Below are 18,491 nucleotides of genomic sequence, written 5' to 3' on the forward strand. Positions count from 1 at the left end.
TGTTTGCTGCCATCTTGAATAAGTTATTGTGACGTCACGAGGCGACACAGTTTTCCCATTTCACGCGGTTGGCATCGACACTAGCATGTCACTACTGAGGCATCGACACCAACATGTCACTACAGAGGGGTCGCCACAAGAATGTCATTACAGGGGCATCAACACCAGTATGTCAATATAGAGCGATTGACTCTAGTATGTCACGACAGATTGGTCAAGTCAGCATGTCACTACAGAGGCATCAACACCAGCATGTCACTACAGAGGCATCGACACTAGCATGTCACTATTGAGGCATCGGCACCAACATGTCACTACAGAGGGATCGCCACAAGGATGTCATTACAGGGGCATCAGCGATTGACTCTAGTATGTCACTACACATTGGTCAAGTCAGCATGTCACTACATAGGCATCAACACTAGCATGTCACTACACAGACATTCGACACCAGTATGTCACAACATAGTGACTGACACCAGTAAATCACTACAAAGACATCAACCTCAGCATGTCATTACAGATGCATCAACACCAGCATTTTACTACATAGTGACTGGCACCAGTATATCACTACAGAGGCATCGACACCAACATGTCACTGTAGAGCAAATGACTCCAGTATGTCACTACAGATTGGTCAACGCCAGCCACTACAGGAACATCTACACAAGGACGTCACTATAGAGGTATGGGCACCAGAATGTCGCTATAGAGGCATTGGCACATACATGTCACTACAGAGGTATCACTACAAACGGATTGACACCAGCATGTCACAACATAGTACATGACACCAGTGTATCACTACAGAGAAATCGACACCGACATGTCACTACAGACGTAATGACACTAGTACATCATTGCTGGAGGATCAAACATGTCACTACAGAGATATCAACACCAGCATGTCACAACATGGTACATGACACCAGTATATCACTACAGAGGGATCAACACCAGCATGTCATTACAGAAGCATCGGCACCAGCATGTCACAACATAGTGACTGACACCAGTAAATCACTACAGAGGCATCAACACTAGCATGCCACTACTGGGGTATCGACACCAACATGTCACTACAGAGGGATCGCCACAAGGATGTCATTACTGGGGCATCAACACCGGTCACTATGAAGTGATTGACTCCAGTATGTCACTACAAATTGGTCAAGTCATCATATCACTACAGAGGCATCAACACTAGCATGTCACTATACAGGCATTCGAAACCAGCACATTACTACAGAGGCATCGACACCAGTATGTCACAACATGGTGACTGACACCAGTATATCACTACAAAGGCAACAATATCATCATGTTGCTACAGAGGCATCGACACCAGCATGTTACTACATAGTGACTGCCACCAGTATATCAGTACAGTGGCATGGCCACCAGCATTTCACTACAGAGGCATCGACACCAGCATGTCAGAACATAGTGACAGACATCAGTAAATCACTACAGAGGCATCAACACCAACATGTCACTACAGAGGGATTGCCACAAGGATGTCATTACAGGGGTATCGACACCAGCGAGTCACTATAGAGTGATTGACTCCAGTATGTCGCTACAGATGGGTCAACGCCAGCTGTCACTACAGAGACATCGACTTCGACACTAGCATGTCACTACAGAGAGATCAACACCGACATGTTACTACAGAGGTAGTGACGCCAGTACGTCATTGCTGAAGGATCATCATGTCACTACAGTGTCGTCAACACCAGTTTTCCATAACAGAGGGATGGCCACAAGCATGTCACTACAGAGGTATCAATACCAGCATGTCATAACGTAGTGACTGACACCAGTATATCACAACAGTAACATCAACACCAGCATTTCATTACAGAGGCATAAACACCAGCATGCCATAACATAGTGACTGACACCAGTATATCACTACAGAGGGATCAATACCAACATGGCACTACATAGTAATCGACACGAGAATGTCATTAAAGAGTCATCAGTGCCGACATGTCACTACTGAGGCATCAACACCAGCTTGTTGCTACAGAGGGATTGATACAGGCATCCCACTACAGAGACGTTGAAACTGACATATCACTAAAGATGCATTAACACCAGTCTGCCACTAAAGAGGCATCAACAAAATTATGTCACTACAGAGGCATGAAAACCAACACATCACTATAGAGGCATCAACACCAACATGCCACTACAGAAAGATTGACAGCAGTCTGTTGCTACAGAGGCATCAACACTTGTATATTACTTCTGAGGCATCATCACCAGCTTGTCACTACAGAAGGATCGACAGCAGTCTGTTTCTACAGAGGCATCAACACTTGTATATCACTACTGAGGCATCATCACCAGTTTGTTACTACAGAAGGATTGACAGCAGTCTGTTACTACAGAGGCATCAACACTTGTATATTACTACTGAAGCGTCATCACCACCTTGTCAATACAGAGAGTTGTAGATTAGCATATCACTATAGAGGCATTGACAACATTATGTCATTACAGAGGCATCAACACCAGTATGTCACGTCAGAGTAACTGACACCTATCTGTCACTACGTCACTACTGAGGCATCATTGCCAGATTGTCACTACAAAGGGTTCTACATCATCATATCACTATGGAGGTATTGACAACATTATGTCATTACAGAGGCACCAACACCAGTATGTCACGTCAGAGTAACTGACACCTGTCTGTCACTACAGAGGCATCAACACCAGTATGTCACGTCAGAGTAACTGACACCTGTCTGTCACTACAGAGGCATCAACACTGGCATATCACTACAGAAGCATCAACACCAACATCTAACTACAGAGGGATCGACACAGGCATCTGACTACAGAGGCATCAACTGTGACATGTCGCTCCAGGACATCAACCTGCCACTACTGAAGGATCGACACCAGTTTGCCACTACAGAGCGATCGACACCAATCTGCCACGAGGACACCAGCATATTACTACAGAAGCATCAAAACCAGCACTATGGACAGGTTCGACTCAAGCATGTCACTGCTGATGAATCATCACTAGCAGGTCTCTTCTAAAGTTTCAACATCAGCATCTCCCTGTGTAGGGATTGACATCAGAATTCACTACATAGGCATTTATATCAACTTGTCAACACAGAGGGATCGACATAAGCATGTCAGTGCTGATGGATCGACATCAGTATATCACCACAGAGGCATTGATATCAGCAATACATGATTAAATTATTGAGCAGGATGGATACAACAATTCAATACCTATTCAACTGAACTATTTTGAGGAAGTGGCACATGTTCACGTATGTACTACTTTTTATGTTTAATACTATGATGGATGGACTTGCTTGCTTCAGATTTACACAGATTTGACATATGTATTTACTCTTGATTATAATTAAATTGATGATGTCAATTCAACCAACCTATTTTGGGTATATGTGTTGTATCATGATATTTTTAAAACTTGGGATGGACTGGTCTTATTGTAATTCCCAAAAAACTCAATTTATTGGTCTTTATAACACCATGTACAGAGTCTGTGCCATGATTGGTCAATACGTGATCACATTAGATTATTTAGAATTATGCATTCCCTCGCACGTGATGAACTATTCTCATGTGTGATGTCACTTTGACTAGTGAACATACTATTAGTGGCCGCCAATATGCGTGCACGGAGATCTCCACCACGTCCTGAGAGCATAGTTGAAACCCATTAACTTTTTGGAATTTGTGGCCAGCACACTGGAACATATTACGCTGCATCTCTAGGAAGACATCACCCTCCTAGACCAGCAGACACAGTTGTTGTTGGGGCATCGCAAGGCTATGTGTAATATCTTGCAGTGTCATCTTGGCAAGGGCTACTTCTGTGCAATTGGGTGCTTTTTTGGCAGCGTGTGTTTTAGCTGGCGAGCTGAATCACAGGGTGCATCACTGCCTCAGTTACACAGACTGGATCTCCTCCACCCTTTTGATGGGGAGACTGAGGGTGCAGTCAGGGCTGCAGGAAGCCACCGACTAGATGGTACAGGTGGAATATGTTAGCCAGTTGGCTGCAGCCAAGGGAAAGTGGACTGGACCCCAAGCAGAGGAAACGCAATGGCCAAAGTCTGCACCTACTAGCCACAAGCAGTCAGGAGGTAAGCGCCCCTATGGTCCAGGGAGGGACGAGTAGCAGCCCCCCCCCCCAGTAAGATGGGTCCAGGTGGTGGGTCCTCTTCCTCTTTGGGTTGTCGCCCCAAGTCACAGGGACAGCGAGTTTGACATTCCTGTTCGCTGGGGCTCCGCCGAGTCAGAGCTTTTGGACTCGAGGTCTTAGCCTCGGCAGAGAAGAAATTGTCCCAATGTAGAAGCTCAAGACCCATGGCCACATATTCCTGTCGCACTCAGATTGCACTGGTTTATTCCGGTCTGGAAGCAGCGGGTAACCAACACACAGATACAAAATTCCACTGTGAACTTCTCAAAGTGGAAGCAATCTGACAGAAGGTTGACAATTTGTTTACAAAGGGCGCCATGTGGTTCCGCGTGGAGACACCAAACATGGTTTTACTCTCTATGCACCATTTCGATTGATTAGCTGCACTAGACTTAAGCGCTGCTTACCAGTGAGTCATCGACTCCTTTGATTCGGCCATTTGGGCCAAGTATTCAAATTCAGGGTGCTCCCCTTTGGGTTATGCACAGCTCCATATTTGTTTACCAGAGTGTTGAAACAGGTGCAGCTGCTGCTGCATTAGTCATTAGTACACATCAACCATACCTGGACGACTGGTTGCTACATAACCGAAACAAGAGGTTGCCTGCCGAGCAGGTAAGGCTTTCCAGTAAAGCTAAAAAAGCCCCATGCACACCCGACACATCAGTTGATATTTCAAGGCATGGAGTTCAACACAGAGACAGGCTTGGTGCATCCATCGCAGGCTTTGTGCCTAGCCTAGCATTAAGCAGTCTAGTATGGGTTCCCTCTGAGAAAAGATGCGCATCATTGGGATGATGACGTTCCCCAAGCTGCGGTGCACCCCCCTGGTGCAACACACTTTGTTGCAACACCATTCTCACCTATGGGAACTGGAGAGGCAAGCGAGGATGCCTTGACCTGGTGGAAGGCATTTACCAACCTCAGGCAGGGGGACCCACTCACCATGACTATGACTTCCACTTCTGTTGGAAATGTTAGTTGAGACACTGGTAGTGCTTCCAGACATTCCGGATATGGTGTTCCAACCGGACGGCACACTAGCAATGAGTACAGCAGTGTACCACTTACATGCAGTTAACTTGAGACATGAATCAGGCTTCTCACCAAGGACCAAATCCCAGAGCACAATTCACAACCAATCATCATCCCTCGTTTGGCCAATATTGTCGAGGATCAGGATGAGTTGTGTATATGCCCCGTTTCGAGCTTTGAGTTGCTACGAGAGACGTACTACGGGGTCGAGGCAGGGCAGCAAACACATGTATATATGTTATGACTAGGGTAAGCAGGATAGCAGCCTCCCGACTTCCACTTCTAGGTGGATCACTACGACAGTGTTTGAGGTTTATGACTGATTGGCGTCTTCAGCACATGGTCTGCAGAGACACAGAGTGCGAGCGTACGAGGTTTTTGCAATCACTAACTAATTAGCTCTTTTGTCAGGTACCCCCCTCGATCACATATTTATGGCAGGCTTCTGGAGAACGCAAAACGTCTTCATCAATTATTACTTAAGAGACACGCAATCCATTGAGGAAGGTCTTTTTAAGGTGGGTCTCGTTGTCGTGGGTCAGAATGCTAGTTACTCCCAAAATTGGGTTTGGGTCTACCATCTTTGGGCAATTCTGATCCCGTCACCATATCAGCCGTATGCCTTTTACTATGGCGATGACACTGGCAAGGTAAGACACCAGTTTTCACTGATCTTATCTAAGTGGTAGTCATACATAAATTTGTCCCGAGATGGGACACCCTTCATTATGACTACTTTAATTTCTGTTTTGCTCAGAAATCCGCCACCTCTCGGCTGACTGGAGTCTATGGTGGGTAATTGAACGTAGTGAATTTAGTCTTTTCAGCCCGCCTATTCACCTAGTTCATACCCACCATAGGCTCCAGATTCCTCCCAACCACCCCACTTTCCATAGCGATTGGCTTTAAGTCCTTGTATATGAAGGAAACAGGGGAGTGAACATAAGGCAAGATGGCGCTGACCTCTTGATCTTTGTTACGTGATGTGGAAAAACATATATGAGGTCGTATGGCTCCCCCGACCTAGATTTCTCTCTTTGTTACCGACTGAATCTCATATTAATGCCTACAGTTCAAAATAGTCATTTTGAATGACCAGAGCCTATGGTAGGTATGAATTAGGTGAATAGCTGGGTTGAAAGTCTTTTTCCTAAGTCTCTACACAGCGTATAAGCTAAAACACAAAATACGGGCAACTAATGGTATTGCAAATTGTGTTGATCACTGCTTTGTTGGCTGTTAAATAAAGAGTCTAAATGAAGAATCTGGATTTGATGTGTTATAAAACCTAAATTGATTGGTTTCTGAGCAACAGCTTACGTCCATTTCCCTCCTCGTGATGCTGGGTCGTTCAAAAAATCAGTTTATTTCAATCAAATAGGAAATAGACGTATGATATAGCCCTCATGGCCAACAATATGTGTTCAAAATGTACTCTCAGTATCATTGCAGTTACTAATTACCCACAAAGTGTTTTTTTCCAACTGATTTAAATGAACATGTTTAAATGAGTGGGTCGACTTGTTGATACAGAGAACTCGTATCGAGCTATACCATTTATGAGTTTTTTTACTTTGTGTAATATGTGATATGCTCACATTTGTGATGGATTTACTGATTTCTGTAACATGCATATAAAACTCATTATTATTGAGTTAAACTCCAATTCTGCGTAAACACAGTCAATTGCATACATGTAATCGTGTTAGTGCATCAACATTGTATACGTATCAATGGCATGTGACGTCAAACGAGAACGTAACTCATCATGAAGTAAAATGTTATCTGTGTGGTGAGTCTGTCCATACAAAACAAGTGTGGATATACGGAGAGTAATCAAAACTACTGTCGAAGCTATGTAACCATAACTAGGCATTAGGCAAAGAAGGATCAGCTGAAATTTTGAAACGTCTATTACAGAACTTTACTTACAGTTGTGAAAACTTTCCAGTAGTAATTTACGATAGTAATAGATTTAAGTAAACCAATGAAACTGACCTTTATGCAAATTGTGAGCAAGAATATCACAGCATTAGGCACACCATATATAACACAATAAATATACTGTCGCAAATCTCAATCACTGTTACTACTGGAAAGGTTTCACATATGTAAGTAAAGTTGTCTTCTTACGCGTTTTGAAAGATCACTCGATGAATTTAGGGTTTTCTGGGGTAGCAATAACTTTTCGAAGCAACGACGAGTTGTAACATGATATTTTTTGGACCCGATTTTACTTGGTTTGTGTGTTTCTGTCATTGACATGCACCTTCAGTCCTAATGTCTTAAATGGCTTATATTGTAAAAAAAACAGCTAGGCAATCACCTGATCAAATGGTGAAATTTACATCTCTGACCATCTTATTAGAGTGTCTCAGAAACACTAGATGTCTAGGATTTGTTGACAACTTTTATTACTGGATGGAATGGCTTACAATTGACAGCAAGCTACATTTTGAGCTAAACTCTCGATAATATTACATGCATAAATACCTACACCCATTTGAAGGGGTTAGTAACATTTACTAATGCCAATTATATTTACATATTTTGAGGCAATTTACAACTAACGTGTGTATTTCTTTGGATGTTTAAAACTACGATAGATGGACTTGATTGCTTCACCTTTACAGAGAACTCATTCTTATTGATCAATCTATGACACCACAATAACTAATTGTCCATAAATACACTTGACCAATTTCGCACATTTAAACGTGTGTAAAATGTTGTGAGGTGTGTAATACAATGATGGATGGACTTGCCTATAAATGACAAGCTCATTTTGACTGAGCCATACTACTCCGGATAATATTACAGCAATTGATTAACTGATACACGTTAACCATTATAAGGGGTTGTTAAAAATGATTAACACCATTTCATTTTACAAGCATTTGACGACTAACATGTGTGCTTCTTTGGGTATTTAAAACTATGTTGGATCGACTTGATTGTTTTACGGAGAACTTATTTTGATTGACATATATCAAGTTATAATGTTACTGGCACTAATTATCAAATACAACCAAATAATTTTAACAGGTGTTCAAAATTGACCAATGTCAATTCACCTACCCTATTCTGAGGACGTATGCATAAATTAATGTGTATTTGCGTGGTAGTAACGCCTCTGCCTGCAGTGGTGGGGCGATTGCCTAGTCGTGAGTTCTGTATTTCATGTAATATTTGTCTGTTTGTGGTGTGTTAATGGGTGATTTACTTTTTTCCGAGTTACTGACAAAACAAATTTAGTTGTTACATTTCGTTCGTTTGAAGTGTTAATTGTTACAATAAATAATAATCTAGTATATTTGAATTGTTGCAAGGCGTGATTGCAATGATAATTACCAACCCAAAACATTTGTTACACATTCAAGTTGTTTACGCCAAATAAATTATTAATACATTTTAATCATTTGAGGGACGGATTTACCATTTCTGATGGTTATGGTAATTTCCAGGCTTCTTGGTGAGTTTAAAATTATTTCAATTTATAATTTTACAATCACTACTAATTAATACGTAAATAACAATTGGCCAATTAAACTCACCCATTTCATGGCGTTGGCACAGTTTAAGTTTTGGTGAAATTGAAACTAGGATGGATGGTCTTGTTCGTTTACATGTCTTTTTGAAACACAGGAATCAAAATAAAATGTCATAAAATAATACATATAATAATCATATTTCATGTACATATATACACAAGGGTGTTGTATAAGTAAAGTGTTATTACTACTATAATTATGTATAATAATAATAAACTACAGTATTATGACTGTATTTTCCTGACCAATACAAAGCACACAGCTTGAATGGTCATACGATATTACTAATCTCCGCCAAGTAAAATGGATTACAAGTAAATATGAAGAGAAAACTAATGTACTAATATAACTATAGCAGATTTAGCCTTCCTCATTCAACAATTAAAGGGGTGTTTGTGTGATACTTTTGACACACTAGATGACTTACTAACAAGCTTCACTATGTGTCACGTGTGAAGTACTTTTGAGACACACTAGATGACTTTCTAACATCTATATCTTCACTATGTGTCATGTGTGGAACACTTTTTTGACACACTAGATGACTTTCTAACATCAAAATCTTCACTATTTGTCATGTGTGGAACACTTTTTTGACACACTAGATGACTTTCTAACATCTATATCTTCACTATGTGTCATGTGTGGAGCACGTGTTTGACACATTAGATGACTTCCTATCATCCATATCTTCACCATTTGTTTTGTGTAGAGCATTTTTTGATACACTAGATGACTTTATAAAATCTATATCTTCACTATGTGTTATGTGTGTAGCACTTTTTTGACACACTAGATGACTTTCTAACATCCATATTTTCACTATGTGTTATGTGTGGAGCACTCTTTTGACACACTAGGTGACTTCCTAACATCAATATTTTCACTATGTGTTATGTGTGGAGCACTCTTTTGACACACTAGATGACTTTCTAACATCAATATCTTCACTATGTGTCATGTGTGGAACACTTTTTTGACACACTAGATGACTTTCTAACATCTATATATTCACTATGTGTCATGTGTGGAGCACGTGTTTGACACACTAGATGACTTCCTATCATCCATATCTTTACCATTTGTTTTGTGTAGAGCACTTTTTGACACACTAGATGACTTTATAAAATCTATATCTTCACTATGTGTTATGTGTGTAGCACTTTTTTGACACACTAGGTGACTTTCTAACATCAATATTTTCACTATGTGTTATGTGTGGACCACTCTTTTGACACACTAGGTGTCTTTCTAACATCAATATTTTCACTATGTGTTATGTGTGGAACACTCTTTTGACACACTAGATGACTTTCTAACATCCGTATCTTGACTATGTGTCGCGTGTGGCACTTTTTTGACACAATAGACGACTTTCTAACATCCATAACATGACTATGTGCTATGTGTGGACTTTTTGACACACTAAATTACTTTCTAACATCAATATCTCAACTATGTGTCATGTGTGGAGCACTTTTGTGTCACACTAGATGACTTTCTAACATCCTTATCTTGACTATGTGCTAAGTGTGGAGCACCTTTTCGACACACTACATGACTAACATCCTTATCTTCACAATGTGTTATACTAGGAGAACTTTGTGACACACTAGATGACTTTCCAACATCCATATCTTCACTATGTGTTATGTGCGTAGTACTCTTTCGACACACTAGATGGCTTCCTGACATCCTTATCTTTACTATGTGTAATGTGTGGAATACTCTTTTTACACACTAGAAAACTTTCTAATATCCATATCGTCACTATGTGTCATGCGTGGAACACTCTTTTGACACACTAGATGACTTCCTAACATCCTTGTCTTCACTGTGTGTTATGTGTGGAGCACTCTTTTGACACACTAAATGACTTTCTAACATCCATATATTTACTATGTGTTATGTGTGGAGCACTCTTTTGACACACTAGATGACATTCTAACATCCTTACATTCAATGTGTGTTAGTTTGGAACACTCTTTTGACACACTAGATGACTTTCTAACATCCAGATCTTTACTATGTGTTATGTGCGGAGCACTCTTTTTACACACTAGATGACTTTCTAACATATTTATCTTCACAATGTGTTACGCGTGGGGCTATCTTTTGACACACTAAATGACTTACTAACAATCTTCACTATGTGTTATGTGTGGTGCACTTGTTTGACACACTAGATTACTTTCTAACATCCATATCGTCACTATGTGTCATATGTGGAGCTCTCTTTTGACACACTAGATGACTTTCTAACATCCTTATCTTCACAATGTGTTATGCTAGGAGCACTTTTTGACACACTAAATGACTTTCTAACATCCATATCTTTACTATGTGTCATGTGTGTAGTACTCTTTCGACACATTAAATGACTTTCTAACATCAATATCTCTACTATGTGTCATGTGTGGAGCACTTTTCTGTCACTCTAGATGACTTTCTAACATCCTTTTCTTGACTATGTGTTATGTGTGGAACACCCTTTCGACACCCTAGATGACTTTCTAACATCCTTTTCTTCACAACGTTCTATGCTAAGAGCATTTTTTGACACACTAGATGACTTTCTAACATCCTTATCTTCACTATGTGTTATGTGTGGAACACCCTTTCGACACACTAGATGACTTTCTAACATCCTTTTCTTCTCAACGTGCTATGCCAAGAGCATTTTTTTACACACTAGATGACTTTCTAACATCCATATCGTCACTATGTGTTATGTGTGGAACACCCTTTCGACACCCTAGATGACTTTCTAACATCCTTTTCTTCACAACGTGCTATGCTAAGAGCATTTTCTGACACACTAAATGACTTTCTAACATCCTTATCTTCACTATGTGTTATGTGCGGAGCACACTTTTGACACACTAGATGACTTTCTAACATCCATATCATGACTATGTGTTATGTGTGGAGTAATCTTTTGACACACTAGATGACTTTCTAACATCCATATCATGACTATGTGTTATGTGAGGATCACTCTTTTGACACACTAGATGACTTTCTCACATCCATATCGTCACTATGTGTCATATGTGTAGCTCTCTTTTTGACACACTAGATGACTTTCTAACATCTTTATCTTCACAATGTGTTATGTGTGTAGTACTCTTTCGACACACTAGATGATTTCCTAACATTCATATCTTTACTATGTGTTGAGCACTATTTTGACACACTAGATGACTTTATAACATCCATATCTTTACTATATGTAATGTGTGGGGCTCTCTTTTGACACACTAAATGACTTACTAACAATCTTCACTATGTCTTATGTGTGGTGCACTTGTTTGACACACTAGATGACTTTCTATCACCCATATCGTCATTATGTGTCATGTGTGGAGCTCTCTTTTGACACACTAGATGACTTTCTAACATCCTTATCTTCACTATGTTTTATGTGTGGAACACTCTTTTTACACACTAGATGACTTTCTAACATCCGTATCTTCACTATGTGTTATGTGTGAGACACTTTTGACACACTAGATGGCTTTCTAACATCCATATCTTTACTATGTGTTATGTGTGGAGCACTTATTTTACAGACTAGATGACTTTCTAACATCCTTATCTCCACAATGTGTTACGCGTGGGGCTCTCTTTTGACACACTAAATGACTTACTAACAATCTTCACTATCTGGTATGTGTGGATCACTTGTTTGACACACTAGATGACTTTCTATCATGCATATCTTCACCATTTTTCATGTGTAGATCACTTTTTTGACACACTAGATGACTTTTAACATCCATATCTTCATTATGTGTTATGTGTAGAGAACTGTTCTTTGGTAACTCTGCTTTCTTAATTAAATACTCAGTTGTTGCTAGTATAAGAGCGAGGGATAATGGTGATTGAAAAGTTTGCTTATTTGTAAACCAATTTATTAAAAGCGTGTAGATTATATTCCAATACTCGATGAAATGGCATTATCACCATGGAAAATAACTAATAATAGTGTATCACAATATTAACACTATGGTGCAAATTGTACCATTGAACTACGGCCAGTCCTGTGACTTCTCTATCAGTCGTTTGTTGACTTTGCATCTTTCAAGATGTTTAAATGAGAGATTCTATCTGTAATGATAATTCCATTGCCATTCTATTGACCATGTTCTGCTGTGTTATACAATCAAATTTAGCAGAACAACTGTGAGATGACCATATCACTGCAGTTTCGTTTTGGCGAACTGATCATGTTTAGTGGTATTATATTTCATATAAACGGCCAGTCATTCCGCTTTAAGTTTTAAAATAGTATTTATTCAAAATAGCGGACCATAGCTGTTGAATTAATTGTATTTTTTTTTCACATCAGGCATTTGAATACTGGTATAAATATTTCTCTGTAGTTTGCTGGCCTGTGTAACTACTGCTATTCTAACCTTCATTTACTGTATAAATAAAGTTGTATTGTTGGCAAAACTTTTAATTAAGCGAGTTACAATGAAACCTGACACACTGCCTTGTTTATCGACTAAGTTACTTAATGTCTTCACTACAATAAATGCCATCATGTATTGCTGTACAAATTCTGCTTCGGGAGCAACTAACTTTATGCTCGATGTTCGACCTTCGCTCGGACGATGTGGTAACATGGGAAAACATTCGTCCTATTAAATTGAAATAGGCGATTTAATCTTAATGAAAAAATCTCATTGAATATTGGTTTTGTATATACATATTACCATTTCGACTAAATCCACCAATCGATACTTCCATTCCAATTCTATTCACAAATTACGATTTTTTAATTAGGATCTAGTTGATGTAAATTCCCCTCCCAAGTAGCCATTTGGCAGTGTAACAAATTTAAAACGTGAAACACAAAATAGTTTACATAGTTCCAACACAGTTTGATTTGCATAGTTTTCATTCATGCAATTGCACGGAATACTTTATACACTGGGCTCCTCAGCTATTATGCCTGCCTTCTGGTATACAAACGAGAAACAAATATGTTGATGTGTGTGACATAATCCTATTAATCGTCCGGGTAGTATTTTGTAGACTCGAATCTGAAACAATAAGGTAAATGACATAATATAAGTGATGCGTTAAGATTAGGACATTTTTAGTGTAAAAATGCTAGTTGAAATGAAATGGCTGTATGATCAATATAGATCGACTTAAAAATAATCATAACTTTCATTGGTACTCATTGACACGTTCGTAATAATAACTATAATTGATTATTAGATAGTCCTTAATTAAATAACGACTGCTGAGAATAGCATATATGTTTTGAATTAAAATATACCCAGTTTGATTTTCTTCCAACTGCTTGAGGGCGTCCTGTCCAACAGAACTATTTTCGATTAATTTGCCGGATGATAGAACATATACATTTAGAATAAAACCAAATTCGTGAATTTTAATTGGGTGCACCCTGTCTATTCAATAAGGTGTATATTTAATCAAATCATGAAAAATCGTTAGAGTTCATTTACCATTAAACCTGTTTCTTTAACCACAAACACACAGATGTAATCACTAAATTACCCATGTTTGGTTGGTTGTAACATGTAATTAATTCAAATGAGATGCAGACTGAATACGCTTAACCTGTGAGTCACGTGTGTATTTTTCTGTGATGTATATCATGAGCAATTTGATCTTAATTTCGTGATAATCGTGTCTGAAGAATAAACAAACTGACATATGCCTGGTTCTGCCATAAGTGACCACTGCAACACATCTTGTCATAAGACCTGTCCAGACGGTCGTATCCATGAAATGTTACCTTGTGCTTCAAATGTTGATTGTCAAGGATTGTGCCAATTATATTTGTAAATAAACATGTCCGCGTGGAAATGGCGTAGTGTTCAATAATGTGAGATGAACCAACTAATTGTGTGTCAAATTGTGAATTATTGTATGGGTATTAAAACCCAATTGTGGGTTTGAAGTTTGGTTTTATTAACAATCAATTATTATTAATATCGAAATTCAAGTTCAAGAATCTGAGTCGTGATTTCCCACAAACCAGAAACGGAAAAACACATTACTGTTGTGTCATTTCGGAAATACCATCCTTTAAATGTTTTAATTGTGACAAGTATAACCATTTCATACAAGAAGTGTGTTCAATTTTGGCGGGGTTACGGTAATATAGCATTGGTGGCGTAGAAAAATCCTTTGTTGTATAATATACGTTCGCAATCTCGCGAACGGCGGGAATATTGCGTGTAAACAAATGCCGCAGACAGAATTATCAGCGCAACTACACTGACGTGTTTTGCACAAAATTGTGTCATCTTCTAAATGAGTTGTGTGTCATTGACGAAGTATGGCATGCGCGTAATATGCAAGGATATGTTGAACAAATGTACAACTTGATTAAGTTCAAATCGCTGTTCTGTTCATATAGATCGTCTATAACGCTGGATGAAAAATCCAGGATTTTTTTTCCATGTTCAGTTGGAGAAACGAACAACCAACAAACAAACGATATAATTACAAGAATGGCGGACAGAAGTGTCGCAAATGCATCTGACGACATAGCAGAAGTTGCGCAGTAGAAAATACAGACTTGTACTTTCAATTTAATAATAAAAACACAATTCTTACATTTTTTGTTTTGTTCGAGATGTGGCAACAATAAATTCGCTTTTCTGTTCTTCCCCACCATTATCAACATAAAATATTTTCTGAGAAAAGTGCGGTAAAAATGTAAACACTGATCGAATCGGCTTCTACTACTTGCCGCATATAAATGTCTTGTTCTAGTACTACAACACGGCTTCTACGATTGCCATTTTCGTTTACTTGTATGCACACTTAATATTGGGTAGTACAATTAAAAATTAAAAGTCAAAAACACACACTTACCGGTTTGTTTCCGCGCGGAATCCAAATTATGTTTTGGCTCATTGCCATCAAAGCGTATTTGACCATCGAAAATCTGGTAATGTGAAATAATGCCGAACTACGGATTTTCTGTTGATTCAAAATAAACAAAATGAAAATGTTAGATATTAGAGAACAAACAATCATAGGTAGTAACATTTTGTCGATTGTAGGTCAGTGTGAAGATGGGCATCCGCCAATGGCGTTCGGCCTCACATGAGGCTGTGCAGAATATTGCAATACTGTACCATGTCAGCCCAGCTTGATGCAGTATGTCACATAATTGAGCGTTTTGGCGTTGAGTGCAACTCACTTTAAAATCGTCCATACTACTCGGTGGAGCCACGGCTCTATTGTATAGTCATTATCGCCAGGTTCGTACTCCCTTCTATTAAAACCATTGCATATTGGTGCAAAGACGCAAATATCGCGCGCGCGAAATTCATGTTCCATTTTTGGTGGATGAAGCAAAATTTGCTTTGGTTTTTGAAAAATCTTACCCTTTCAACACTGTCGGATCGTCCACATTTGGATATTGTCGTGTTTTAGGCACTATAATTAGGACAGGGGTAGGTAAAATCATCATTGGATACAGATTAGAGGAATTAAATTCGGTCATCCCAGTATTTCACTGTACTGTTGCCAACTAAATGGGAGTTCTTCTATCATTTCAACTTTTCAAACTCGAGCTGTTTCCAGTTTGTTATGCTTCATGAACTAATACTGTCTTGTTTCCATTTTATTCCCCCTCCATCAAATGGAATATACTAAGAAGCCTGAATGTGTGTTAGCCATACCAGGGTGTAAATCCTAATCATGTGTGATGGCGACGAGCTGGAGATCTTTCAAACTAGTCGCTTCGTTGCCTGTCGATTTTTGAGTTCATCATAGTGCAAATAGTAATGATGGCAAAGCGGCGACTTTGTTGATTGGCCTTGTGTCATTTCATCTTTTGTTAGCATCCCCCTATCCCTGGTCCTGCAATGGTCTTCCCCATTAGCAGGATATGTCAATATGTGAAATTATGCTCAACGCCAACTGACGAATCAGAAAGAATTACCCTATGAACTGGGGCAAATAAGAGTGATTCACCAATGATGACAAATCATTCCCCACCCCTGGATGTAAAAGCTTACTCGACGGGGATAAACGAATTATTTTATCGAACAATTAACAAAATACAGTAGTTTGCATTATCTCACGAGTATATTTCTTATATGTAGCATTGACTGTATCTGAACTTGTAATAATAGAACCAAGACTTTTGTTTAGAAAGGGCCCCTTCTGCCTACAGACAGTTGGAACACCAGCCACAGTCTATTAGGGGTGCACCACCATATTTTGAGACAGACGTGACAGCACTTGTGATGGCAGATAGAAAAAATGGTTCTGGTATTGATATTGAGAAAAAAATAAAAAGTGTCACTGCAGAGATGGCCACTGGTCTTAATATGGCTGAGCCGTTGGACCAAGAAACCATTATAAACCCAGTGATACGGGAGAAGCTATTAGAAGGTAAATATCATATAGAACTTGTTTTAGACATTCATATGAATATGTGAAGCCTATCATTTTATTCTCCAACAAATATAAACCATACAGTACGATATTAGTTATTATATTTTTTGTAACGTTTTGCATTCTGATTTTCACTCACCTACAAGCTGTGTATTTTGAATACTTCATCATAATATCAAATACGTGAGTAAACAAACAAACAAACGAATAAGCACCTACATATGCCATGATCAGTGTCGATTCCCATATACATAAAATTCAGTCATGCTTACTTTCCTGTACCAATAAATTAATTTGAGGTGTCCAGTGCTTCTTATTACGTTTATATTCCATTATTGCATTTATTAAACTTTGTCTAACAAAATAATAAAATTACCTTTTTTTTTTCTCCTCAGCCAGAGAAAAGAAAAAAACAAGAGTGACATCATTTGTTCTTCAATAACTCGATTTGTATCTCGATTTATTTCATTGTTTTTTGTTTGTTTTGAATTACACTTTGTATAATTGTTAGCGATTGACGTTGCACTAGAAAGACATTTACCCGAAGAACAGAAGACACAGTTCCAAATTACATCTACCAAACTCGTAACCAGCTGAGTGGAATATTCATCATTATACATTGTTATCCACAGTATTATACGTTCCTGTATCCAATTTTAATTGTCATAGATTCCATGTTGGGCCTGTGAAAATAGGCATCTAAATTACGAAACATGATTAGTCATTAAATAATGTGAATAGTGAAAACTTGTCTCTATGCACATACTGCTATTGTACTATTGGTATTTTAGTCTATCATTGTAACTTTTATTTACATGCATCAACAGTTAAACATCTTTTCGAATTCGTCACTTATGTCGTTAATAACACTTCTACTACATATTCTAGTTATTTATTCATTATTTCAAAATTAAAGTGATCTAAAATTAAAAAGAGAGAAAAAAGACTTCGTTTGCAGCACATAATTTGTCTTGTCTCAGCTGAGTACCAAGAAACTGAGTGGTGTGTTCAGAGGTGTTATAGAAAATGAGCGAGGGCAATGTTATGGCCTATTAACTCTAAACAGGTGTTGTCAGACACCAATAAATTATTGCACCTAACAATGAATCCACGATCAATTAAAACTATAATAACAAAAAGAGCACATTGATACTGTGATTTTGAGTTGGCATCAGCTCTGGAAGTGTTGTAAAATGTATATCAATCAGGGCTATAAACGAATGCTTGTGGATAAGGCCCACGTCACAATATAGTGAATGAACTCAATTCCAAGAATTCTACTTGACCCCTGTTCATGAGTA

At 38.6% G+C, this 18,491-nt stretch overlaps 1 long non-coding RNA gene across 2 annotated transcripts in view; it reads left to right on the forward strand.

Annotated features, from left to right (window-relative positions):
* Positions 1-18,136, forward strand: part of LOC144349492 (uncharacterized) — a 38,168-nt gene extending 20,032 nt beyond the window's left edge. Inside the window, exons 3-4 of one of the 2 annotated variants that reach the window (XR_014928828.1) lie at positions 16,945-17,187; positions 17,586-18,136. This is a non-coding gene — a long non-coding RNA (uncharacterized LOC144349492). Of the gene's footprint in view, positions 1-16,742; positions 17,188-17,585 lie in introns of those variants that run through there. The other variant, XR_013419974.2, reaches the window with a different exon arrangement.
* The last annotated feature ends 355 nt before the right edge of the window (positions 18,137-18,491 follow it).

This window comes from Saccoglossus kowalevskii, chromosome 1 (assembly GCF_978046115.1).
Source record: "Saccoglossus kowalevskii chromosome 1, keSacKowa6.1, whole genome shotgun sequence".
Taxonomy (NCBI): Eukaryota; Metazoa; Hemichordata; class Enteropneusta; family Harrimaniidae; genus Saccoglossus; species Saccoglossus kowalevskii.